Source organism: Nycticebus coucang, chromosome 1 (genome assembly GCF_027406575.1).
Source record: "Nycticebus coucang isolate mNycCou1 chromosome 1, mNycCou1.pri, whole genome shotgun sequence".
In the NCBI taxonomy this organism is placed as follows: Eukaryota; Metazoa; Chordata; class Mammalia; order Primates; family Lorisidae; genus Nycticebus; species Nycticebus coucang.
The window spans coordinates 136,313,362-136,328,835 of NC_069780.1; positions in this window are offsets into that span (position 1 = coordinate 136,313,362).

Consider the following 15,474-nt stretch of genomic DNA (forward strand, 5'->3'; position numbering starts at 1 on the left):
TCAGGAGTTTGAGAACAGCCTGAGCAAGAGCAAGACCCTGTCTCTATTAAAAATAGAAAAACTACTTGGGCATTGTGGTGGGCATCCATAGTTCCAGCTACTTGGGAGGCTGAGGCAAGAGGATTGCTTCAGCCCAATAATTTGAAATGCTATGATTATAACACCACGCCATTCTACCTAGGGCAACAAAGTGGGACTTTGTCTCAAAAATAAATAAATAAATTTCTCTAATTATCTTAAATTTTTTCAGAGTTTATTTGAATCCTTATCCAAACAAGGTCCACATACTGCTATTAGTTGGTATGCTTCTTAAGTCTCTTTTAATATTTAATAATTGCCTACCTCGCCTCTTTTCCTTTTCAATTTATTTGTTGAAGAACCTGGGTCATTTTGTTCTGTAGGATTATTTATGGTATAAATTGTGCTTCTTGAATACTACTATGGTCTGAATGTTTGTGTCCCCTCCAAATTCATATGTTGAAATTCTAGCCCTACGGTGATGGTATTAGGAGGCGGAGGCTTTTGGGGGTGATTAGATCATGAAGGTAGAACCTTCATGAATGACATTAGTGCCCTTATGAAAGAGGCCCAAGAGAGATATTTAGTCCTTTCTACCATGTGAGGACACAGTAAAAAGATGGCTTTCCATGCATGAACCAGTAAGTTGGCCTCCAAAAGATGTCAGTTTTGCTAACACCTTGATCCTGGACTTCCCAGCTTCCAGAACTGTGAGAAATAAATATCTGTTGTTTGTAAGCCACTCAGTTTATTATATTTTGTTCTAGCAGCCTAAAGAGACTAAGACACATATCTAAGTTATTGTTTAACACATTCTGCTATCCCTTGGATTTCTGTAGGCTTGAGAGATTTATCATTGATTATCTGACATATGGCAATGTCATAGGTTGTCTCAGATCCTCCTAACCAAACCTAGTATTGTTTCTGTCTTGTGAGGTTAGCATCCATTAAATCTTTTCTCAGATCCATTATTTCATGATGTCTTATAAAATGGTTATATTTAAATTGTATTATTCTTTACTAGCTGGACTATTTCTATAAAGAGTAACTTCTCTGTATAAAAGATACTTATGGTGGCCTGAGGTATAGTAGCATACAAAATTAAGGCTTAATACTTGATTCTTTCTCTTTACTTTCCAGTTTTCAAAATAGTGAACTGTCTCTTAGCATCCTTCAAATATGACCAGTGAGAATTTTTAGTGTCATTATGAATTCATGGGTTAAATTGATGTGTTGTGTTTTAAACCTTACTAATGCTCAGGTTGTCCTATCTTCAGTCAGTGGGAACATTGGTCATGTTGGCCTGAGGGTCTTTGGAAAGGACCATGTTAGTCTTCATACTCTCCTTGGTTTTGGTATAGTGTCTTATTCTGGTTTCATCAGGCACATTTTCTCTCTCTTTTTTTTTATTGTCGGGGATTCATCAAGGATACAAGAAACCAATTGCATTTGTTAGGTAAAGTCCCTCTTACAATTGTGTCTTACCCCCAAAAGGTGTGTCACACACCAAGACCCCACCCCCCTCCCGCCTTCCCTCTCTCTGCACTTCTTTTCCCCCACCCCTCCTTCCTTCTTTTTCTCTCTGCTCTCCCCTTCCCCACCCCCAACATGTCATTAATTGTCCTCATATCAAAATTGAGTACATAGGATTCATGCTTCTCCATTCTTGTGATGCTTTGCTAAAAATAATGTGTTCCACTTCCATCCAGGTTAATACAAAGGATGTAAAGTCTCCATCTTTTTAAGTGGCTGAATGGTATTCTATGGTATACATATACCACAGCTTGTTAATCCATTCCTAGGTTGGTGGGCATTTAGGCTGTTTCCACATTTTGGTGATTGTAAATTGAACTGCGATAAAAAGTCTAGTGCAAGTGTCCTTGTGGTAAAAGGATTTTTTTTTCCTTCTGGGTAGGATGCTCAGTAATGGGATTGCAAGATCACTTGGGAGGTCTAATTTGAGTTCTTTGAGGGTTCTCCATACTTCCTTCCAAAAAAGTTGTATTAGTTTGCAGTCCCACCAGCAGTGTAAAAGTATTCCCTTCTCTCCCATCCATGCCAGCATCTGCAGTTTTGAGACTTTGGGATGTGGGCCATTCTTATTGGGGTTAGATGGTATCTCAGGGTGGTTTTGATTTGCTTTTCTCTAATAATTAGAGATGATGAGCATTTTTTCACATTTGTTAACCATTCGTCTGTTTTCTTTAGAGAAGGTTCTATTCATGTCTCTTGCCCATTGATATATGGGATTGTTGGCTTTTTTCATGGGGATTAATTTGAGTTCTGTATAGATCTTAGTGTCAAGCTTTTGTCTGATTCAAAACATGCAAATATCCTTTCCCATTGTGTAGGTTGTCTGTTTGCTTTGGTTGTTGTCTCCTTAGCTGTACAGAAGTTTTCAGTTTAATGAAGTCCCATTTGTTTATTTTTGTTGTTGTTGCAATTGCCCTGGCAGTCTTCTTCATGAAGTATTTCCCCAGGCCAATATCTTCCAGTGTTTTTCCTATGCTTTCTTTGAAGATTTTTATTGTTTCATGCCTTAAATTTAAGTCCTTTATCCACCTTGAATCAATTTTTTGTGAATGGAGAAAGGTGTGGGTCCAGTTTCAATCTTTTACATGTGAATATCTGGTTCTCCTAGCACCATTTATTAAATAGGGAGTCTTTCCCCCAAGGTATGGTCTTGTTTGGTTTATCGAAGATTAGGTGGTTATAAGATGTTAGTTTCATTTCTTGGTTTCCTATTCGATTCCAAATGCCTATGTCTATTTTTGTGCCAGTACCATGCTGTCTTGACCACTATGGCTTTGTAGTACAGCCTAAAATCTGGTATGGTGATGCCCCCGGCTTTGTTTTTATTACTAAGAACTGCCTTAGCTATATGGGATTTTTTCTGGTTCCATACAAAATGCAGAGTTATTTTTTCCAAGTCTTGAAAGTACGATGTTGGTATATTAATAGGGATGGCATATGAATCGGTAGATTGCTTTAGGAAGTATAAACTTTTTTTTTTTTCAGTTTTTGGCCAGGGCTGGGTTTGAACCCATCACCTCCAGTATATGGGGCTGGTGCCCTACTCCTTGAGCCACAGGCACTGCCCGGGAAGTATAAACATTTTAATACTGTTGATTCTTCCCAACCATGAGCATGGTATGTTCTTCCATTTGTTAATATCCTCTGTTATTTCCTTTTTTAGGGTTTCAAAATTTTCTTTATAGAGTTCCTTCACCTCCTTTGTTAGGTATATTCCTAGGTATTTCGTTTTCTTTGAAGCTATGGTGAAGGGAGTTGTGTCCTTTATTAGCCTCTCATCTTGGCTGTTACTGGTGTATACAAAGGCTACTGACTTGTGGACATTGATTTTATATCCTGAGACATTACTGTATTTTTTTATGACTTCTAGGAGTCTCGTGATTGAGTCTTTGGTGTTCTAAATATAAGAGCATATCATCAGCAAAAGGGGAGAGTTTGACCTCCTCTGCTCCCATTTGGATGCCCTTTATTTCCTTGTCTTGCTTAATTGTATTGGCTAGAACTTCCAGTACTATGTTGAATAGTAATGGTGACAGAGGACAACCTTATCTGGTTCCAGTTCTAAAAGGAAAAACTTTCAATTTTACTCCATTCAGTAAAATATTAGCTGTGGGTTTGTCATAGATAGCTTCAATCAGTTTAAGAAATGGGCCACCTATGCCTATACTCTTCAGTGTTCTAATTAGAAAAGGATGCTGGATTTTATCAAATGCTTTTTCTACATTTATTGAGGGGATCATATGGTCTTCGTTTTTGCTTCTGTTTATACAGTGAATAATGTTTATGGACTTGCATATGTTAAACCAGCCTTGCATCCCTGGGATGAAACCTACTTGATCATGATATATGACTTTTTTGATGATAAGTTGTAATCTATTGGCTAGGATTTTGTTGAGAATTTTTGCATCTATATTCATTAGTGAAATTGGTCAGAGAATTAGAGAATTTTGGAAATTCTCCTTTTTAGTTGAGTCTTTTCCTGGTTCTGGTATCAGAGTGATGTTTGCTTTGTAAAATGTGTTGGGGAAGATTCCTTCCTCCTCAATTTTTTGGAATAATTTCTGCAGTACAGGAATAAGCTCTTCTTTGAAGGTTTGATAGAATTCTGATGTGAAGCCATGCAGACCAGGGCATTTTTTTGTTGGAAGATTTTTTATGTTTCTTTGATCTCAGTGCTTGAAATTGGTCTGTTCAGGAGCTCTATTTCTTCCTGGCTGAGTCTAGGGAGAAAGTGTGATTCCAAATATTGATCCCTTCCCTTCACATTGTCAAATTTCTGGGCATAGAGTTTCTGGTAGTATTCAGAGATGATCTCTTGTATCTCTTTGGCATCAGATGTTATTTCCCCTTTATCATTTCTGATTGAGGTTACTAGAGATTTTACTTTTCTATTTCTAGTTAGTCTGGCCAATGGTTTATCTATTTTATTTATTTTTTCAAAAAACCAACTCCTTGTTTCATTAATTTTCTGAATGATTCTTTTGTTTTCAATTTCATTGATCTCTGATTTAATTTTGGATATTTCTTTTCTTCTGCTGGGTTTAGGCTTAGATTGTCCTTCTTTTTCCAATTCCATAAGATGGTTTGTGAGTTTGTTGATGCACTCTCTGTTTTTTGAATGTAGGCATCTAAAGTGATAAATTTTCCTCTCAGAACTGCTTTTGCAGTATCCCACAGGTTTTGGTAGCTTGTGTCTTCCTTCTTGTGGTCAAGGAAGTTAATGATTACCTCTTTTATTTCTTCCTACACCCAACTGTCATTCACAGAAGGTTGTTTAATTTCCATGGTTTTGTGTGGGGGTGAATGTTTTTGTTAGAGTTGAGTTCCACCTTTAGTGCCTTGTGGTCTGAGAAGATACAAGGTAAAATTTCAATTCTTTTGATTCTGCTGTGGTTTGTTTTGTGGCCTGGATATGATCAATTTTGGAGACTGTTCCATGGGGTGATGAGAAGTATGTATATTCTTTATCTTTGGGATGGAGTGTTCTATATGCGTCTATCAAGCACAGTTGTTCTAGGGTCTCATTTAAGTCCCTTATATCTTTATTTAATTTCTGTTTAGAGGATCTGTCCAGCTCTGTAAGAGGAGTGTTAAAGTCGCCTGTTATTATGGTGTTATAGGATATTATATTGCTCATACTGAGTAAGGTCTGTTTCAAGAATCTGGGAGCATTTAAATTGGGTGCATAAATATTTAGAATTGAAATGTCTTCTTGTTGTATTTTTCCCTTGACCAATATAAAGTGACCATCTTTTTCTTTTTTTGACTTTAGTTGCTTTAAATCCACATGTATCTGAAAATAAGATTGCAACTCCTCTTTTCTTCTGCATTCCATTTGGCTGAAAAATTGTCTTCCAATCCTTAACTCAGAGTTTTAATTTGTCTTTTGAAGCTAGGTGTGTTTCCTGCAGACAGCAAATGGCTGGCTTGTGTTTTTTAATCCAGTCAGCCAATCTATGCCTCTTCAGTGGGGAATTCAAGCCATTAACATTTATAGAGATAATTGGCAAGTGTGGTAGTGTTCTATTTGTCTTATTTTGTGAGAATCCATTGCTTAGTTTTATCTTTTGCATCAGTGTGGAAGTTAGGTTCTGTCTTTTAATTGCTGAGTTCTTACTTTGCTGTTGATCCATTGTGATGGTGAGTGTGTAAAACAGGTTGAAGTATTTCCTGTAGAGCTGGTGGTGTTGTGGCGAATTTCCTCAGTGTTTGCATATCAGTAAATGATTTGATTTGTCCATCAAATTTAAAGGTTAGCTTAGCAGGACATAGAATTCTGGGCTGGAAATTGTTCTGTTTAAGTAAATTAAAGGTAGATGATCATTGTGTTCTTTTTTTTTTTTTTGGTTTTTGGCCAGGGCTGGGTTTGAACTTGCCACCTCCAGCATATGGGACCGGTGCCCTACCCCTTGAGCCACAGGTGCCGCCGATCATTGTCTTCTTGATTGAAAGGTTTCATTAGAGAATTCTGCAGTCACCCTGATGGATTTGCCCCTGTAGGTCAACTGGCATTTACTGGCATCTTGAAGAATCTTTTCTTTTGTCTTGACTTTGGACAGATTCATCACAATGTGTCTTGGAGAAGCTCTATTAGATTTGAGGCGACCTGGGGTCCGATATCCCTCTGAAAGGAGTGTGTCAGAATCTTTGGTGATATTTGGGAAATTTTCATTTATATTCTCTAGTATGGCTTCCATTCCTCTGGGGCATTCTTTTTCCCCTACTGGGATACCTATCACTCATATATTTGAATGCTTCAGAAAGTCCCATTCTGTCAGTGAATGTTCTGCTTTCTCTCTCTTCTTTTCTGCCTCTTTAACTATCTGAGTTATCTCAAGAGCTTTGTCCTCTACTTCTGAGATTCTTTCTTCTGCATGGTCTAATCTGTTGTTGATACTTTCTATTGCATCTTTAAGTTCCCTAATTGAATGCTTCAGTTCCTTTAGCTGTGCTATATCCTTTCTATACTCTTCATATCATTCATCTCTCATTTGATTCTGTTTTTGGATTTCCTTTTGATTATTTTCCACTTTATCAGCAGTTTCCTTCATTGTTTCCATCATTTTCTTCATTGTTTTCATCATCTGTATTCTAAATTCCCTTTCTGTCATTTGTAACATTTCTTTATAGGTGGAATCCTGCATAGTAGCTAGCTCACAATCCCTTGGGTGGGATTTGTTTTTCATGTTGCCAGGATTTTCTGCATGAGTGTTTTCTTTTATCTTTTCCTTTCACTTTCTCTTGCTCTTTCAGTTACCGTGCCTCTGGCCTAGCATTTTTATGAGTCCTTTTGGTACAGGATCAGAAGGATGAGAAGATTGAAGAGCAAGAAAAGAAAAAAGATTTGAAAGAAAAGGAAAAAAAAGAAGAAAAAGGAGAGGGGGTAAGTAAAAGGGAATATTGACAAAAAGAAGAGAGGCACAGAAAGAGGGAGACAGGAGCAATATAGGTGTACAGTAGGGTACTTTCACCCAACCTTAAAAATCCCCAACCTCTGGCAGTGCTGGGTTGGGTGGTTCCCTTGAGATAAGGAGCTCTTTGTCAGCCTGCTCAGACACAGTGCCCCACCCTCACCAAGTAGAGAGGAAAGGCAAAAATGCCATAAATCAAACCAAAACAAGCAAGCAGAAAAACTTTATGGGATAAAATTGGGGGGAAAACCAAATAATTGGGGTAGAAACACTAGTAAAAATGAAGTTCTAATTGTTAAAGAAGGCAACAATGGAAAATTATATTTAAACCAAAAAATAAAAAATTAGGAAAGAAAAGAATAAAAAAAAAGAAAGAAAAATCTAGAAGGAAAATGTTGAAATTAAGAAAAAAAAACCAAAGCAGTATATATATCTTGCTGAATATTGTCTGGGCAACAGGTGATCTTCTGGAGTATGAAATGTTAATCACAATGCTGATACAGCTGTAAGAGATGGCGACTGGAGGCCTCTGCTGATTTATCAAACCCTGCAGGGTGGAGATCCTAAATCTCTCCTCAGCCCACTTAAAAGGCTCTTTATTTTTTTTTTTTTGTAGAGACAGAGTTTCACTTTATGGCCCTCGGTAGAGTGCCGTGGCCTCACACAGCTCACAGTAACCTCCAACTCATGGGCTTAAGCGATTCTCTTGCCTCAGCCTCCCAAGTAGCTGGGACTACAGGCACCCGCCACAACGCCCGGCTATTTTCTGGTTGTTTTGCATTTTGGCCAGGGCCGGTTTGAACCCACCACCCTTGGTATATGGGGCCGGCGCCTTACGGACTGAGCCACAGGCGCCGCCCTTAAAAGGCTCTTTAAATTGTTAACCTTGGCTAAGCAGAAGGAAAGTACTTGTTGCTGGGACCACTCCTGAAGTGGCTGCCTGCTTATCCAGTATGCCAAAACTGGTCTCACTCTGTGCCCCTGAGGACCAAGGCTGTAAGTCTTCTCAGTTCCTGCCTTTAGGCTGCGCAGTCACTAGATTACTGGCCCACGGTCTCCCACCTGATCTTCACTCTGCGACCCTGAGGGTGGAGCTTACTGGGCAGTTCTCCCACAATGGCTCCGCGCAACCCACAGCTGAACACTGTTAGCTCCATCCAGCTCAGCAGCAAAGTTCAGGGCCCTAGACAATGCTTAAAGTCCTCTGCACTCTTGCCCAAGTTCTCGCAAGGTAGTTCAACTGAGTGCCAAGTCCAAAAGAAAACCATAAAACAGCTCACAGGTAAGGCCTTTCCAGTTTGAAATCTCACTGCTCCTGTACTTACAGCTGCCAGCAGCATTAGACCGAAGGAACACACGCAACCACTTGCCAGTTCTCCACTGCTTTTATCCTCCTCATGGGATCCAGAAGTCCCTCGCTGACTCCCTGTGTCCCCAAAGGGATGTTTCTGGGCAGAACCCACCAGTCAGACATGCCTGGAGTCTTCTCTCCTCAGTCTCACTGTGCCCAGTTGCAAGGAAGCTGTTACTCAGTCACCATCTTGCTTCTCCCTCCCATCAGACACACTTTCTATCCAGATTTGGAATAAGCTATTTCTCTAAGTTATCTTTGTGTGTGTGTGTGTGTGTGTTTTAGTGTAAATGATGTTTTAAAACAACAATCAAATTTCTAGGCTTTTTCAGTGGACAGAGCTAGGAACTTTAAAAAAATAAAATGAATGATGAATTCTTACAGATATTACTACTTCAAACTCAGTTTTGGTTTTTATCCAACATTACCAATCTTATGTCAATCTTATGTCTCTTTTCTCCATAATGAAATTGAGTAGTTCCTAAATCCACCAAAGTAATTACTCATTTGCTTTGTCCTACAAAAGATAATGCCCAAAATAACAGTATCAGCACATACCAACAATCTTTACTGAAAACAAGTTTGACTAGTTATATAGTTATTTTTTGTCTTTAGGCTCTATCCTACTAAGATTATACAATCAAATTATTGTATTATAAAGTCACTGAAAATAATTTGTGTAGTTCATTTTTTAAAATTGTGTTCTTGTTTTAATTTTTGAATGTAATTTTGATTTATAATTACTTGAAATATGTATGTGTCCTCAAAGTAAGATATAGGAAATAAAATATATTCAGAGTAGTGTAACCTTTATCCTGCATCCTCTGTTCTCTCCCTCTTCATAGATACTTTTTTTTAATTAATTTTTTTGGTTTAGTATTCCCTTTTTTTCCTAGCTATTACAGTGTCTTAAAAATACGTTATATATAATTGGTCAAGATTCTTAGCAAATTAAGGAGCTTTGACTACCTGACATTGCAGAGTGTGCAGTGAAGAGGGAAAGGGTAGATAGACACAGGTGTTGGGCTTCCAATAGGTATAGCAGTGATTCTGACTGGGAGATTGAAAGTCTGTTGTTTCTTCCATGAATAAATAGGGGAAATGCTGTAAGAACCTGGGGCAATATTAGAAAATCCAAAATGATAGTGAGAAGCAAGGCAGAGTAAAGATTCAGTCAATGTTTATTGAGAATCTATTATTTTCTGGGAATGGTGATGGGACCAAGACTAATCAGGTTTCAGGGAAGGTCCAGTTTCTTAGAATGCACATTTATATGTGATTACTTGTGTCCTTTCATGTTATTCATGAAGTAACAATACTAACAAAGGCCCACAGCAATGTACATTTCAATTTAATACATTTCAGCTAAAATAGCAAAACTAATATATTTAAGATACTTTATGAGGTGCTGTGAAGATACAGATGTACAAAAGGTATGATCTACCTCTGTAAGACTTTGACAGAAAATGAGGAGGAGTGAACGAGTCACTCATTTATACCAATGAAGCCGCTCTGATATAATTGTGGCAAATAAGAAATATAATGGAAGTAAATCATGGAAACATAGTTAAGGGAAAATTGATTTTGGATCAGGGGTTATCAGGAAATGCTTCGGTCCAGTTCTGAAATTCTATTGTTGCAGGAAAATGAGGCCTGATGAAGAGAGAGAAACACCCAAATATCTGTGTTTAAAAGAGGAAGGGCTTTACTTCAGCTGGCAGAGCCACAGTGGACCAGAGTCCAAAAATGACCTATCTCCCCAAATGGCTCTGTCTTTTCCCTTTTATATTCAGCAAAGGCTTTCTTGTCAACAGGTACCCTTCTCATTGGTCAGTTTGAATTGAGCTGGAGAAGGTGGGCTTGGGCTCTTACAGAAGTGTGGGCTTTTTCAGAAGCGAAAGCAAGCATTAGTTTCAAGGTCCCAGGAAGTTAAGTTTATACAAATTTTTTTTTTTTTTTTTTTTTTAATTTGGCCGGGGCTGGGTTTGAACCCGCCACCTCCGGCATATGGGACCGGCGCCCTACCCGCTGAGCCACAGGCACTGCCCAAGTTTATACAAATTTTTAAAAGCTGAGTCACTATGGGAAGGACTTTGTAGGTGTGTCCTTGGGGCGTCTGTGAGAACTTCTTTGTATTTTTAGACTTTATTTTTTTCTGAGTACCCTCTCTCACTATAATGTGCTATTTCCTCAGGTAGTGTGAACTAAAATAAAATCTTAAGACTCCCTCTCTCAGCAACTAACTGGACCCCCTCTCAGCTAAAAGGTTCTTGGCCTTGAGGAAGGAGATCAGACAAGCCTCATCATGCTCCCTCCTCTTCTTAGAGATGTCCTCTGTGACTCATTAACAAACCTAAGGCTATATAAGACCTACCTTCCCTACCTTTGGGTCATCACTATACATAACAAACTTCTTTGTCTCTAATTAACAGACCCTTTATCTTAAGCATTTATTTTCACTGACTCCTGGTCTTTCAGCCAATTTTCCTTTTGGGGCCAACCAATTTATATTTTCCACTTATTGATTTATATAACTTCACCCTGTAATCGCTGTCTCCCTAAAATGTATAAAACCAAACTGTAACCCCACCACCTTGAGTCCACTTGCTCAAGGCTTCTTGAGTGAAGCTCTAAGTTATGGTCCTCAAATTTGGCTCAGAATAATAAACCTTCTTAAATTATTTTGCAGAGTATGTCTTCTTTTCTCTCAACAGTAGCTCTTAGGTAAGAATTCAACTGATGGCGCATCCAAGAGAAAAGACATCCCAGGAGGAAGGGGACAGGTGACTTAGGTGTGCTTGTGAACATTCATTCATAGCTGTTCTTATGAGCTATTGTTAAAACCAGGACTTGAACCAATGCAGCTTAACCTCAGAAATGCTTGATGATTTGGCAGAACCAACCAGTATGGTATAAGTGGAATGTTTCAAATAAGGAGAACATATTTTCTTTCATAGAGCTATATTAACTAGCATATAATGGTTAATTTTATGTGTCAACTTGACTGGCCACAGGATGCCTGGATTAACATTATTTCTGAGTCTGTCTATGAAGGTGTTTCTGGATCAGATTAGCATTTAAATTCGTGGAATAGATAAAGTAGATTGCCCTCTCCAATGTAGGTGGGTATCATTGAAGCTATTGCAGGCCAGAATAGAACAAAAGGGGAGGGAGGAGGAATTCTCCCACCTTTTCTTCTTGCCTGTCTGCTCTAAGTGGGACAGCTCATCTTTTCTGGCCCTTGAGCCTCAGAGTAGGAGTTACACTATGAACTCTTCTGGTTTTCAGGCCTTTTAACTCAGACTGGAAATACAAGGGGTTTCCTGGTGAATGACAGATCAAGGTGCTTGTCATCCTGCACAAAAGTGGGAGCCAATTACTAATAATAAATCTCTCTTTCTCTCCATCTTTCCCTTTCTCCTTCTTTCTCCCTGCCTCCCTCCACTCCCCTCTCCGCCTCCCACATAAAATCTCTTAGTTCTGTTTCTCTGGAGAACCATGACTGATATACAGAGTTCACAATTAATTTTTAACAAGACCTGCCTGTGAAAAAGGCAAAAAAAGAGCCTTCTTTAAAGATCCTATTATTTCACAAAAATCTCAGTTGTTCTTTTCACAGTCCTAAATGTGGAATAGTCAGGTAAAATTGAGAAAAAATGTTCTCAATTGTTCTAAATGGTTGTAAGGCACCATCCATTTTAGTGTTGCTTTTATTTTTGCAGTGTTGCTTGTCAGATTGGGAAGGGAATTAAATATGTTCTTGGATACTGTGGTAAGAGAAAGAGACAAGAGATTCCGGCATCTCTTCAAACTTAAAATGCTATTGATTGGGGGTGGTGCCTGTGGCTCAGAGAGTAGTGGCAGGTTCAAACCCGGCCCTGGCCAAACTGCAATTAAAAAAAAAAAAATTAAAAAAAAATGCTATTGATTGTAAGATGTACTATTTTTTATGTCCTGTTAAGAAAAAAGAAAACTGACATTAAACTGTGATACAATAAAATATTCACTACAATTTAAGAGATGAAAGATGTTAAATTGTGAAAATAAATGTGCATTTTAGAATCAATGGTATATTGTATTTTTGGGTGCCTAGTATATATCAGACTCTATTGCTGATCCTTGACAAAATTATCTCAATTAATTCATATAAAACCCTACTGACATGGTTATCTCATGTCACTAGTGAGTGTTCTCACTACATGACGTCCGTCTTCCCTTAGAATGAGTAATTGAAAAGACCAAGGTGGAATCATCAATGCTATTTATGAAAGCAACATACTTCTGCTATATAAACTTCTGTTTTTACCTGTGACTCCACAGTCAAGCTATGTCTTGATAAACTGTGACTCTCTTGAGTCTTTGAAGCAGGTGATGCTTTCAGCGTGGTAACTTTTCATTTATGGCAAACCCTTGTAGGATCACCATGGCGAGGCAAAGCCTCATCTTGCCCTAGCTCAGATGGGCTTAGCTATGAGGAACATTAAAATTTCACTAGCCTGGTGAAGGAGTAGAGGAAGGGCAGGGTTGGCCTGGACCCAAAGGAGTCAGCAGTTGGTCAACATGCAATTTCCAAAAGGCCAAAAGCAAATAATTTAAAACTAATGTAATCAGGAATCCTTGCCCAAAGGGATCCCTGATAAATAGGGCAGCATATTAGGAATTTCTAGCTGGTAGCAACATTGAAAATCTGATAAATGGGGTGGCGCCTGTGACTCAAGGAGTAGGGCGCCGGTCCCATATGCTGGAGGTGGCAGGTTCAAACCCAGCCCCAGCCAAAAAAAAAAAAAACGTAAAAAAAAAAGAAAATCTGATAAATGGCCATCTTATGGGTTTAAGATGGCTCATTTGCTTGTCTTGGAATCCAAGGGACAGGTTTGACCACCAAAGGTAAGTTAGTTCACTGATTCTCAGGCCTCTAGCCCCAGCAGGGAGATGGGAGTCAGGAAAGGCCGGTAGAACTTCAGTTTTATAGCTGGATAGTATGGTGGAAGCAGGAGGAGACTATACTACATTGGGCCTATGAGGCTCAGGGCTTGAGAGTAGGTCCCCCAGACACTGGATCTGCCATGGCACACTGACTCCATGTGCCACCCCTCCTCTGGGTGAGGCTTAGGCCCTTCATTGCTGAATTGCCAAGCCCGCTTGGGTGGTCTAAAGCTCAGAGGCTGAAAAGACCCTTGTATTCCTCATGTAGGAGGGGAACCAGGTATGACCAAAGCAAGCAACATTGAGAGACATGTTGTACAATCTTCAATATCTTTTTTTTTTTTTTATTAAATCATAGCTGTGTACATTAATGCGATCATGGGACACCATACACTGGTCTATAAAAATAGACCGTTTGACACATTTTCATCACACTGGTTAACATAGCCTTCCTGGCATTTTCTTAGTTATTGTGTTCAGACATTTACATTCTGCATTTACTAAGTTTCACATATACCCTTGTAAGATGCACCACAGGTGTAATCCCACCAATCACCCTCCCTCCGCCCACCTCCCCGCTTCCTCCCCTCCCTTTCCCCCTTCCCCCATTCTTAGGTTATAACTGGGTTATAGCTTTCATGTGAAAGCCATAAATTAGTTTCATAGTAGGGCTGAGTACACATTGGATACTTTTTCTTCCATTCTTGAGATACTTTACTAAGAAGAATATGTTTCAGCTCCATCCATGCAAACATGAAAGAGGTAAAGTCTCCATCTTTCTTTAAGGCTGCATAATATTCCATGGTGTACTATACCACAATTTATTAATCCATTCATGGATCGATGGGCACTTGGGCTTTTTCCATGACTTAGCAATTATGAATTGGGCTGCAATAAATATTCTGGTACAAATATCTTTGTTATGATGTGCTTTTTTGTCTTCTGGGTATATGCCTAGTAGAGAAATTATAGGATTGAATGGCAGGTCTATTTTTTAGTGTACAATCTTATTCTTGTCACTTTTCTCTTTATTCTTTCTGAGCCATCTCTTTTGAATTTAAGTTCACAGTTCCTTTCCTTTCCAGCCCTCCTAGGCCAGACTTCCATTTGTACAAATTGCCATTTGTACAATTAAGGATCATCAACTTTTCTCCAACCTTAACAAAACAATAAGGATAATAATTTCTATGTAGTCTATAGTTTCCTACAAGTTTTTCTGCTCATTATCTCAGCTGATTTTTCCAAAAATTCATTTAAATGGATGAAAAAATATTGCCTTAAAAATTTCTGTTAGTATTTAATAATGCTTAATATTAACAAAAACACACATCCTAAAATTCACCATTATATAGAGGCAAGGAAAAACTTGGCTATTGGTGAGAAAATCTAAACTTATCTAAACTTATCTGTTTAAAGCAGAGAAGAAATGTTACTTTACCTAACAAATGCAATCAGTGTAACCTGGCTTATTGTACCCTCAACGAATCCCCAACAATAAAAAAAAAAATAATAATGAATGATTGGGCCAGGCGTGGGGCTCATGCCTGTAATCCCAGCACTCTGGGAGGCTGATGCCGGTAGATTGCCTGAGCTTATGGGTTACAGACCAGCCTGAGCCAGAGTGAGATCCCATCTCTAAAAATAGCTGGGCATTGTGGCTGGTGCCCGTAGTCCCAGCTACTCAGGAGGCTGAGGCAAGAAAAGTGCTTGAGCCCAAGAGTTTGAGTTTGCTGTGAGCTATGACGCCATGGGACTCTAATGAGAGTGACAAAGTGAGAGTGTCTCAAAAACAAACAAACAAATAAACAAAAAAACAAATAAATAATTGAAGAGAGGTTGACTTGTACCCTGGGTACCATAATACTGGGAACAGAATGAGTCATTGAGTTTTTAAATATTGAGTAATGTTAATAAAAATCTTTTGGGGGTATATATTTGAATGCCAAATAGTTATTGACTATCCAAAAAGGGGTTTTTCTTGGTTTCTAGACAGGGATTTGTATCGTCACCATTTTCCAGATAGAACCAATAGGATATATAGATATATAAAAGGGAATTTCTTAGGTGAATTGACTCACATGAGTAGGGAGGCTGAGAAGTCCGATGACAGACTGTCTGCAAGCTGAAGACCCTGGGATGCCAGTAGCCTGGCTCTGTCCAAGTCCTCAGAAGCAAAGACCAATGCTGTAACTCTCAGACAGAAGCTGAAGGCCTGAGAACTCCAGGGGGCCACCG